We start from the raw sequence: 11,563 nt of genomic DNA on the forward strand, positions 1-11,563 counted from the left end.
TCAATACATAAAATGCGTAACAGCAGGCATTCTCATGGGAGGTCTCTGACCCCCACTCAGCCAATGAAAGCATCTTCAGAATGTATCGATGCTAATGAAGTAGGAAGGGACCTGGAGCCCCCCACATGCTTTGGATGACAACCCCCATCAGCTCCAGCCAGCATGACCAATGGTGAGAGATGATGGGAGTTGGGCACCAAAACATCGGGCAGGCCACCAATAGCCCAGACCTGCTTTAGTTGATCAAAACTGGTTTCCGGATCAGTTAATCCAGCCTGCCCCAATCTCTGGATGTGTTGGGCTGCAATGCCCATAATCCCCAGCCAGTGTGACTGTGTGATAATGGGAGTTGCAGTCCGAGACATCTGGAGAGCGTTGGGTTGGAGAACTGCTAGTCCATCTTAATTATCAGTCGTACCTACCAATCTTACCTATCAATCAATCTTACCTAGCAATCAAATCAAACAATGCGGCCCTAAATGTAACTCCACAGGCAGAATTCCAGCTTGGAACCGAACAGCCAAAACAGGAGGCACAACAACCCATCCTTCAAGGCCCCCTGAGCACAGTTTTTGGGCCAGTGCTTGGCTTACCCCAGCACAGGGCAGGTAGGCCTGTCATATCGTCGAAGTATCAAGATGCCCCGAGTAACATTCAGTCACGTTCAGAAACTCCCTTCCAAAAGCTCAGAGGTTTCACATCCCCACCTCTGGAAAACACATGCACACCCATTAATACAGGACCTCTGATGCACATGGCGCTTTACGTAGAAACACGGAAGCAGAGAGGCAGATGATCCCCTGCCCCAAAGAGCTTCCAATTTAAACCCAGACAGCAGACTCAGGACTTCGCCACTGTCAGCCTTCCCTCACCTTTCCCAAAATCTGTTGGTTTGACGAATTCCCTAGCTTTCCGAATGCTAACAACCAGCCATTCATTCCTGCTGTTTCAGACACAGACACCTCGCCCCATCTCTGTAAGGAACGTCAATTGTTGCAGAAATTATTAAGCTCACAGCTCGTCCAACCATATCGATCCGTGTCCATTCAATACAACAGGAATACACCGGGACTCTGGGAGGACTCCACTGTCAGTAATCTAAAATAGAGAGCTTAATTTGCGCCAGGATGGACACAGCCACGGCCTCCGTCTTCCACACCATGGCTTGATCACAGAACCTGAAAATGTATGTAGGGGGGAAATAGACTGCAGTGTCCCTGAGAAAGTGCAGAGTGCATTTCCCATACCAAAGGAGAACCACAGAGAGTCCTTGTCATCCAACTGGGGGTGGAGGGAGGAGAGAAGGAAAGGCTCCAGGAAGGCATGATCCCAACGTCTTTTAAATCTAGAAATTAAGCATGATTTAGAACCATTCTACAGTGCCTTCAGTTTGCTTCCTCTCTCAGAGCTGTGGGCCTGTTTACAACTCTACTCTTGAGAGAGAAAGAGACAGATTGAAATCCGAGGCCTCCTTTTCCAGTAAATAAATAAATGCACCACTGAAATGCCAGTTTCCCCCAAATGAAATCACAGAAACAGATAGCACACCAGCAGCAGCGAAAGCCCCCAAAGCAACTTCACATCGCTTGACAGATCCAGGGCACTGGACGTTTCAGATTAAGGGAGAAGGGGAGAGTGTCTCCCCCCCCCCATCCTTTACAGAAGGCAAGGCGATTAAATTCCACTCTCGCCCAATCCCAGTTCTTACAGAGTCGGATTCAACAGAAGCTTCCTTAAGTAACCTTTTAAAACTTTAAACCCTACAGTTGTGTGTGCGTTTGTGGTGGGGAGAGAATGACAAATACGGGAGAAAGAACCCTTTCCAGACAGTTGTCCGTGCCAATTTTTCCAGGCATGCCACTTGCTGGAAAGAGAGTTGTATTTTCACAAAACGTGCAGGCAATTTGTTCAGGGGCGGTGGCGGGGGGGGGGGGGGCAATGCTTTAAAATCCACCAGGACCTGGGTCTTGCTGTTTCTCATCACCACCTTTCTGCCCCCTGTCTTTCTCCTAGCTGGGGTCAGATTCCTTAAGCCACCATGTGACAGGCAGACATTCAACAAGTGCTGATTTACCGGTAAGAGGTTGTGTTGATAGGGGATGTGCCTGATCTTGTCTGATCTCGGAAGCTAAGCAGGGTCAGCCCTGGTTAGTACTTGGATGGGAGACCTCCTGGGAATCAGGCTTCCTGCATTGAGCACGAGGCTGGACTCGATGGTCTTGTAGGCCCCTCCCAATTCTATGATGGGGAATACTTCACCTAGGGAGTTTCTGGCTGTTGTGCAGCTCGATCTTGGGTTACAGACTGGATGACACTCACTTCACTGTTGACAAATGGTTTGGGATAAAGTCTTTCTCTCGTGTATGCATGCGCTCCACCCAACAAGTGCCCACAACACCATGGTAAATCTGCTTCATTCGATGGACAGGCAATAAAATAGATTTTTCGTCAGGGAACAACTTTGCTGGTGGAAAAGTATGCAAGCTTCCAAGCTGCACAGGAGTCTTTGCCAATTCAAGCTCTGCTTCCACTGGGCACCCTCCCCTCAGGAGGAAGGAGAAGGCTTTGGAGGATGAACACCTGACATCCCACTTCTCACCCCAACTTCTCATCCCCCACCCCAATTCAAAAAGCCCCACACAGAGAGTATACCGGTCTAAAGGGGTGGCAAAGAGGGTCGGGCCTGGAAGAGGGAAGACACATTTAACCCCTCTACACAGGGCAGCCTTTCAGCATATAATTACCTCAGGGTTGTTGCTGCAAGGCCAAAATCTGGCTGTGCGCTCTGTGGAAGACAGGCAGAAGCAGAATCCACAGGTAAGGAAGGAGATATATGCATATGGGCTGGTTTTGTTTTTTGCTTATGAAATCAGAGCTGGTCTGGAACAGGGCTCTGTGGGCATTTATTATAGTATTGTAGGGATGTTCTAAACATGACACATAACAGGAGTCTCAGTTAAGCCTTACACAACAGGCTTGCAAGGTGGGCCTGCATCATTACCTCGATAATCCAGATTTGGGGGCAGGGGGAAGAGGCTGAGAGAAAGTGACTTTTGAAAAGCCTCTGGTGAGAGACTGTGGCAGGAGAAATGCCGGAACTAGGGTCTTCTTAGCACACCTGCTGCTAGTCCAGCTCTCATATCCCAAGGGGCACTTTTCTGTCCATTTGCATCAGAAGCACTCAAGGAGAAGGACCCTCCCTGCCTCCTTCCCCAGCATTTAATTTTTCTAAGGTTAGAAGTGCCAGAACTCAAATCCCCCCCTCGCACACACACAAAACACTGAGCAGTGTCTGATCACCTTTCCTCATAATCCCAAATATACTAATGGGAAGTAAGCAGCAGTAACGGGAACGAGACATGCAAAAGGCACTCTGCTCATGCTCAGGAGCACTGCCTTGAGCACTGCCCCATCACAATCCCCTGGCTTTTTAAAAAGATAAATATTCCACTGGAAGAAAGTTTCCAGGAAGCTACAGAGCACTAACGATGTAGCGCTTTGAATGGTCGAAAGCCCTTCATGCACATGAATGCAGGGACCCTTTACGATGGGCCCGTGAGGCAGGCCGCTATCGCACAGACACACAGCATTTGGCAGAGCTGACCACGGCCAGCCAGGACCGTCTTTGTGGCCAAGGCAAGCTTCGAACTGGGTTCTCGCCCGTCTCCACGCTCCCAGCGCAACAAGCCCAGGCTCGTGGGCTCAGAAGCCCCCTTGCGTTCAGCGGGGCTCCCTCCCCCAGGTAAGTATGTGGGGATCGGACCGCAGCCCTGGCCTCTCAACCACTACGCCATGCTCCCTCCTAGTGGCTTCCCACAATCTACCCTCCCTGTCACGTATCCCCCATTGCTTCCCATCCCATCTTTGGGGCGAACAGGTGAGTCGACTGCTTCACTGTGTCCCCACCTGGCTTTCCTTAAAGCTCTTCTAAATCCAGGGTTTAGAAGAGCAGTCCCACCCCGCTCCACAACCTTACCCGGCTTGGATTTGAACGCCTCACCCTGTATACAACTGCCAGTGTACAGTCAGTCAGCCAGCCAGTGTGATCTAGCAGTCAGGGTACTGGACTGGGGCTTGGGAGACCTGGGTTCAAGTCCCTGCTTGGCCATGAAGCTCACTGGGTAACTTCGGGCCAGTCACCAACTTTCAGACTCATCTACCTCAAAACGGAGAGGACCACGTAAGCCCCCTTGCCTTCCTTGCAAGAGAGGGGGGAAAGTCGGGAAGATATAAATATAAACATGGTAAGAAAAAAAATACACACCCCTCTGCAATATTGAGGGAGGGGAAGTATTAGCAGGAAAGGTTCCTTCCCCCCCCCCCATCAACCTTTTGATCCTGGCCATTTAAGAAGTCAACTGAGCCTATTTGCCCATGCCACAGGGCTACCTTCTCTTTCTCCATCCCACCCCCCTGCCCCTTTCCTTTTTTAACCCAAGCAAAGCTCAGTTACAATGCTCCAGCTGTGTGAGTTTTGGCTGCACTTAATTGTTTCAAAACAAGAGTGGGGTTTTGTTTTGTTTTTGGCCACAGGATGGAAGTCGAACTGCCATAGCCAACTCCCCCCCCACACACACACCCAGTGAGCTGCCAATACACCCCCCCTCTCTCTGTTTTCTGTTGTTCACCCCGCTCCTCTGTCCTAAAAAATAAAAAAAAGCTTATTCCGGGAGTAAGAGTCTGATTTTTCTTTTCTTTTTTTGGCTTTTTTTAAAGCCAAACCGATAAGAATCGATGCTTTTCCCCCCGACGCCACTGGCATTTTCAGGCGAACTCAAAAGATTGCGTGCATCTCTTGGAACCAGATCCTTTCTCCCCCCCCCCCTTGCGCGAGAAGTTTGAAGCCAAAAACAACAAAACGCGCACGCAATGAATCCGAGACCAAAATGCAGCAACAAGGAAAAAGGATCGGGGGGAGAGAGGAAAACACGGCGACAACAACTCCCAAGCTTTCTCTTTAAACTCCTGGAACTCACCAGGTGATCTGATTCATTTAACTCTAGTCAATTTCACCCTTTAGAGCGCCCTCCGAATGAAATTGACCAGGGGCACTTTTCCTTTCCTTCGTCCGACGAAGGGAGAAGGGGGGATGAAATCGACCAGCTTTTCATGGTTGAAAGTTGAAAGTGACCAGGGTGACTAAAATCGTTAGGGGCAGGGCGGGTTAAAACTGACTCAAGGTTCGGAGAGGAGATGTGTGTGTTTTTAAAAGAGAGTGAATGAGTCTTCTTGGGGGTGTCTGTGTGAGGGGGAATGGCATTAAGCAAGGCTTTGAGTTGGGAAGAAGAGAACTAGACAACAACACCCCTCCAGCAGCCACGACAGCGAAAAGAGCAAACCGACAGAGCGCTTTTGCGAGGATCAGCCCGCAGAGCCTCGTAAAATCAGAACAGAAATCATCATCATAAAAGAGCTCCCGTCTTACCTCAGATCCAAGGAGCTCTTTTAGCCGCTGCAGAGAAGAGACGGCTGAAATGTCCGAGGCAGCAGAGAAAAGGAAGAGGGGAAGGGAAGGATGGAAAGAAGAAGAAGAAAGAGAGAGAGGGCAGCCAATAATAATAAAAATAATAATAATAAACCACCAAAAAAATCGGAGCAAGGTTCTCGCTCCTCGGACGGAGTTAAGTATTAAATCCCTTTCGCTCAGTTCTGATGGCCGAGCGGCAGGGGAGGGGGAGAAAAGAGGTGGAGGGAGAGAGAGAAAGCTTGCAAACAAAGCCACTCGCAAGCCAAAGGTTCGTAACTCAACGCCGAGCCCAGGCCGGCCCGCCCCTTGCAGTAATGCTGTCCAATCTGCGCGGTGCGCTCTTGCGCGCAACTCCTCCTCGCTCTCCGGCGGCAGCGAGCAAGGCCCGCCTCCCCCCGCCTCCCCCGCCCTCCTGAAAGCCAGGATCGGGTCCCCCCACCCCCACCCCGCAGCGGCAGCCCAGCAGCGGCATAGCTCGCGCCTCCCCCCTGCCCCCCGAAACACAGGGCGCGCAAACATGAGGAGTCGTGGCTGGCGGTGGGTGACCTTCAGTTTTCCCTGGATCCCGGGACGCAGGGAAAGGGGGAGAGGGAAAGCAAGGTGGCGGTTGCTGGAGGGTGGGGTGAATCACAGAAGAGTAGGGTTGGAAGGGGCCTACAAGGCCATCGAGTCCAACCCCCGAGTGATTGGAAACACCGGCGAAGGAGATGGAGGCCAAGGTTGGAAGGAGTTTGTCTTGTCGACGGTGGATTATCTAGGTCAAGATTGAGCGTTTTAAGTATTAAATGCTCGGTGCTCTCAAAATGCAAACCAACCTGACAACAACCTTAGAAGGTTGCCCAGGGGGCCCTAAAGGAAGGCACCGTGTGTGTGTGTGTGTGTGTGGCGGGACGACAGGGCTACACCCTAGATAAGCTTTCCCCACCCTGGGGCCCACCAGATGTGTTGGATTGCAGCACCCATCATTCCCAGCTGGCCCCAGATTGGGGAAGAGTGTCCGGGATACAGTCTTCAGCCTCGGGCAGGGGCCTTGGTTGCCATTGATTGCTCCAACCCCATCCCAAGGGATCATCGCAGCTAACCTGTGACAGGGGCCTGTGTTTGGGGAGGCAGAAAGAGAGCGAGAGGGCAGCCGGACCTTGCGCAGCCAATGTGGTTCACGAGCAAAGGTTGGAAGCAAGGGTGTCTCTCCACACCCTAAGCCAAAAAACGGGCACTGACTGCTTCACCAGTTGGTCTTCAACCAGTGGATCAGGTGGAGACGTTCACAGCTTGACTGAAGGCAGGTCAGAGAACACTGGAAGCTGCCTTGCACTGCCTCAGCCCCTTTCTCCATCTAGCCCAGCATGGTCGACGCTGACTGGCAGAAGAGGCCTTTTCCCTAAAAATACAGATTCAAGGCCTCATGGTTCTGGATGCAGAGCTGATTTAAATCGGAACATAGGAAGCTTCCTTATACCGAGTCAGGCCTGTGGTCCATCTAGCCCAATATTTTCTACACTGACTGGCAGTGGCTCTCCAGGGTTTCAGGCAGGAGGTTTTTTCCTGACCTACCTGGAGAAGCTGGGGATTGAACCTGCCACCTTCTGCACGCAAAGTGGGTGCTCTACCACATGGTAAGAGGTGGAGAGGTGCTTCCTCCCAACTGCCAGCTGGTGTGGTGTTGAACTACAGCACCCATCATCCTTAGCCAGCAAGCCAATCTGGCCAGGCATAATGTGAATTGCAGCCCAACGCGGGAGGATTGGGGGAGCCGGTGGCAAGTGCCCGTTCAGGCTGCAAGCAGGCTGGGGCTCTGAAAGGGGGGGAAGGTGGTTTGCCCACACCACCCCGACGCTGCTTGTACATCACGACCTTTTAACGTGGTGCTGCCATGCGCCCCAGCCTGTGCCCTCAGGCTCTCCCCCCCCCCACCGCATTCTGTGGCCAGCCTTACCCGACACCTTGCGCTGGTGTGCGTGTGCACGGGAGCGTGGGCAACGCCCTTGGGGCTAGGCTGACATTTGGAGATGCCCCGAGAGTGACTCTAAAATCGGACAGGGAGCAGCACGCCCAGCCCTGGTGCCATAGCCCAGCATATGCGGGCAGCTGCCAGGGCCGGTGTGGCTTGGCTGGATACATTGTGGCTGACACCCGCCCTCCTGTTGCCACCATGGGACCCCTGCTCGGTACAGCCAAAGCCCCCCGCCCCATCACCACCCCCCAGTGCGGATGGAAGCTTGCTGGCGGGCCGCTGCCGTCTTTCTCCCAAACTGCATTGCCCAGTGCGGAGGGCTGACTCACGCCTGGCCCCGGCCTGGAGCATTCCGACAGCACAGGGCTTGATGTTTTGGCCTACAGCTCCCAGCATCCTTCACCATCGGCTATGCCCACCTCTACAACAGCACATTAAAAGGCACAATCCTAAACACACTTCCTTGGGGTTCGCACGTGCCTTGTTGCCTGCAGTGGGTCTCCCTTTCGAGTAAGCCTGCCCAGGAGTATACCACACATGATCAAATGTGAACCAGCAGATGGGTTCTGTATTTCAACCCCTGCCACTCCTTCATTTTCTCCCCCACGCAGCTATTTCTCTGCCCTGGGAACAGCCAGGAGTGGAGGTCAGAAGGGTCTGCATTGAGGCCCCTGTAATCCAGCAGGAACTGCAAGTGGAGGTCAGTGTCAACCTACGTGCAAGCTCTGGCACATCCAGGGGCTGCCGCTTTTTTCATCAGTTTGTCAGTGAGATTAATCCAGCCTTCCGCCCTCCGGTGGGACTACAACTCCCATCATCCCTGGACAATGGCAAGGGATGTTGTAATCCAGCCTTCCTCAACCTCCAGATGTGTTGGGCTGCAGCTCCCAGAATTCCCCTCCAGCGTGGCCAGGCCGATGCCAGCCAAGAATTATGGGAGTCGCAGTCCAAACCCTCTGGAGGACACAAGGTTGAGGAAGGTTTGATTAATAAATTAAAAAAACCCTTTTCAAGTCACCTAAAAACGCATTCCTAATAAATCAGGTGCTGTGTGCGTGTTTGAAAATGTTCTATGAAAAACAAGTGCTCGCATGGCAGGCGTCATCTGAGAAGAGGCAGTATTATTTAAATTATTTTTATTATTATTGGCACAGTGCCATGAAGGCGTATGGTGTTGTACAGAATATAAGAGAACTGGGATTTATATCGATATAAAAATCAACACAGGCAAGGCGATAAGAGCAAAGGGACAGAGACACGGGGAAAGAGTGCGCGATTGTTGAAGGCACGTGATGATGCACCTTTCATTCCGGTTATTTATTTGATTTGAATTGTGAGGTGCGCCTGAACAAATGTGGTCTGAGCGATGGCAAGCAAGATAAAACAATGAAAGGCACAATCCTATGCATGTTTAGACAGAGAAAAGGCCTACGACCCAGCATGAGTTGCAGGCCTTTTCCCCGGTGCTGGCCGGGGCAGGCTGGGAGTTGGGGGCCTATTCCCCAGTGCCTGGCCATGCTGGCTAAGGCTGATGTCCCAAACATCAAGGGCTGGTCCACATTTGATCATGTGTGGTATAATCCTGGGCAGGCTTCCTAGAAAGGGAGACCCACTGCAGGCAATGAGACACATGAACCCCAAGGAGGTGTGTTTAGGGCTGTGACTTTTAATGTGCTGCCTGTTGCAGAGGTGGGCATAGCCAATGGCACCAGGTTGGGGAAGACCGAACGGACGGATGCCTCCTTCACAGGGAGGACTCTCCTCTGGAATAGCAGGGCAGACGGCTACCCTGCCCCCAAACGGCTCCCTTTATGTAGCACAAGGCATGTCCAGGACGGGGAATGTTGGTGGACTGCACCTCCCATCAGCCCCAGCCAGCATAGGCAGAGGTGAGGGGGGATGGGACAACATTCGGAGGGCCAGACATTCCTCATCCCTGATTTACGTATCCCAGGCCCCCAAAGAGCTGGTGATGGAGACTCCCTTAAAATGGCTTTTTGCAAGGATGATCAGACCAAGACACGGAGACCGCCCAGTGTCCGCCAGCCCTGAGGCATTATGGCTGTCCGGCAGCTTCAGGGCAAAGGTGTGCTGCCTGCAACAGCCCATGCAGCCTGCTCACTGTACCCATTGGGATGCTGCAGTTAGCTGTGCCAGGAGCCAAATCGGCAAGGGGCTGCACGCACGCCTGGCTGTCTTTGCGTCCATGGAGGCGCTTGGCGTCTGTGCGCAGCTCAGCAAATGGGCTGATGTGTGAAGCGGCACACAGCCGCCTTTCTTCCTCTTCCCCTTCTAGAATTCTGCTCCTCCGAGTTTCTCCCCGGCGTTGGAGAGTGCAGAATTGCCTGGCTTTCTGTCTGAAATGGAACCATAACATGAGAATGTTAATGAATTTGTTTTTATTGTTACTGTTTCAACTTCCAGATGTTAAACGAAGCGCTGTGTGTCACGGTCGCTGCTGCTTTTCTTTCCTCCGGTACTTTTGTGTCTTTCCCCTACCCTTTTGTAGTACTTTACTTTTCCCCTCCTTTTCTTGCATTTTCGTTTTTCAGTCTTGATTTTATCTTGTAAAATGCTTTGGGATTGTTCTTGTTCTTGTTATTTTTAAAAATGAAAAGCACTATACAAATTCTCTGAAATAAATAATAAAGTACATTAATTGAAGCACTACAAAACGCACAACGGCAACTCCAATGGCAGGGACGTGATTGCATTCTTGCTATATGGGCCAGCGGGGGGAGGGGGTTCCTTCAAAAACTTCAGCCAGACCCAAACAGGGTAGCTAGATTGTTAACAAAGACTGGTTGATACATTATTCGCTACTGGGCCAGGCTTAAGGTTTTAGTTGTTGTTGTTGTTCAGTCGTTCAGTCATGTCCGACTCTTCGTGACCCCGTGGACCACAGCATGCCAGGCCTTCCTGTCCTCCGCTCTCTCCCGGAGTGTGCTCAAGTTCATATCCATTGCATCGGTGGTGCTATCTAGCCATCTCATCCTCAGCTGTCCCCTTCTCCTTTTGTCTTCAATCTTTCCCAGCATCAGGGTCTTTTCCAGGGAGTTTTCTCTTCACATTAGGTGGCCAAAATATCTGAGCTTCAGCTTTAGTATCTGTCCTTCCAATGAGCAGTCAGGGTTGATTTCCTTTAGGATTGACTGATTGGACCTCCTTGCAGTCCAGGGGACTCGTAAGAGTCTTCTCCAGCACCACAGTTTGAAAGCATCAATTCTTCGGCGCTCAGCATTCCTTATAGTCCAGCTCTCACAGCCATATGTTACTACTGGGGAAACCATAGCTTTGATTATACAGACCTTTGTCGGCAAGGTGATGTCTCTGCTTCTTACTATGCTGTCTAGATTTGCCATAGCTTTCCTCCCAAGGAGAAAGCGTCTTTTAATTTCATGGCTACAGTCACCATCTGCGGTGATCTTGGAGCCCAAGAAAATAAAATCTGTCACCGCATCCATTTCTTCCCCTTCTATATGCCAGGATGGGGCCAGATGCCATGATCTTCGTTTTTTTTAATGTTGAGTTTCAAACCAGCTTTTGCACTCTCCTCGTTCACCCTCAACAAGTGGCTCTTGAGATCCTCTTCGCTTTCTGCCATTAGGGTGGTATCATCTGCATATCTGAGGTTGTTGATATTTCTCCTGATAATTTTAATTCCGACCCATGATTCATCCAGCCCAGCGTTTCTTATGATGTACTCTGCATATAAGTTAAATAAGCAGAGCGACAATATGCAGCCTTGTTGTTCTCCTTTCCCGATTCTGATCCAATCGGTTGTTCCATGTCCGGTTCTTACCGTTGCTTCTTGACCCTCGTACAGGTTTCTCAGAAGACAGGTAAGGTGATTTGGTACTCCCATCACTTTAAAACTTTGCCACAGTTTGTTGTGATCCACACAATCAAAGGCTTTAGCGTAGTCAATGAAGCAGAAGTAGACGTTTTTCTGGAATTCTCTTGCTTTCTCCATGATCCAGTGAATGATGGTTATTTGATCTCTAGTTCCTCTGCCTCTTCGAAACCCAGCTTGTACTTCCGGTAGTTCTCAGTTCACATACTGCTCAAGACTAGCTTGTAGGATTTTGAGCATCACCTTGCTGGCATGTGAAATGAGTGCAATTGTACAGTACGAATATACA

At 51.0% G+C, this 11,563-nt stretch overlaps 1 protein-coding gene across 1 annotated transcript in view; it reads right to left on the reverse strand.

Moving 5' to 3' along the window:
• SEMA6C (semaphorin 6C) overlaps positions 1 to 5,645 on the reverse strand; it is a 112,624-nt gene extending 106,979 nt beyond the window's left edge. Inside the window, exon 1 of the mRNA XM_084824156.1 lies at positions 5,426 to 5,645. The gene's annotated coding sequence lies outside the window, so the exon portion shown is untranslated. The remainder of the gene's footprint in view (positions 1 to 5,425) is intronic.
• Between the last annotated feature and the right edge of the window lie 5,918 nt (positions 5,646 to 11,563).

The sequence above is a fragment of the Heloderma suspectum genome, chromosome 17, assembly GCF_057233095.1.
Source record: "Heloderma suspectum isolate Gila_16-S chromosome 17, 16-S_ref, whole genome shotgun sequence".
Classification (NCBI taxonomy): domain Eukaryota; kingdom Metazoa; phylum Chordata; class Lepidosauria; order Squamata; family Helodermatidae; genus Heloderma; species Heloderma suspectum.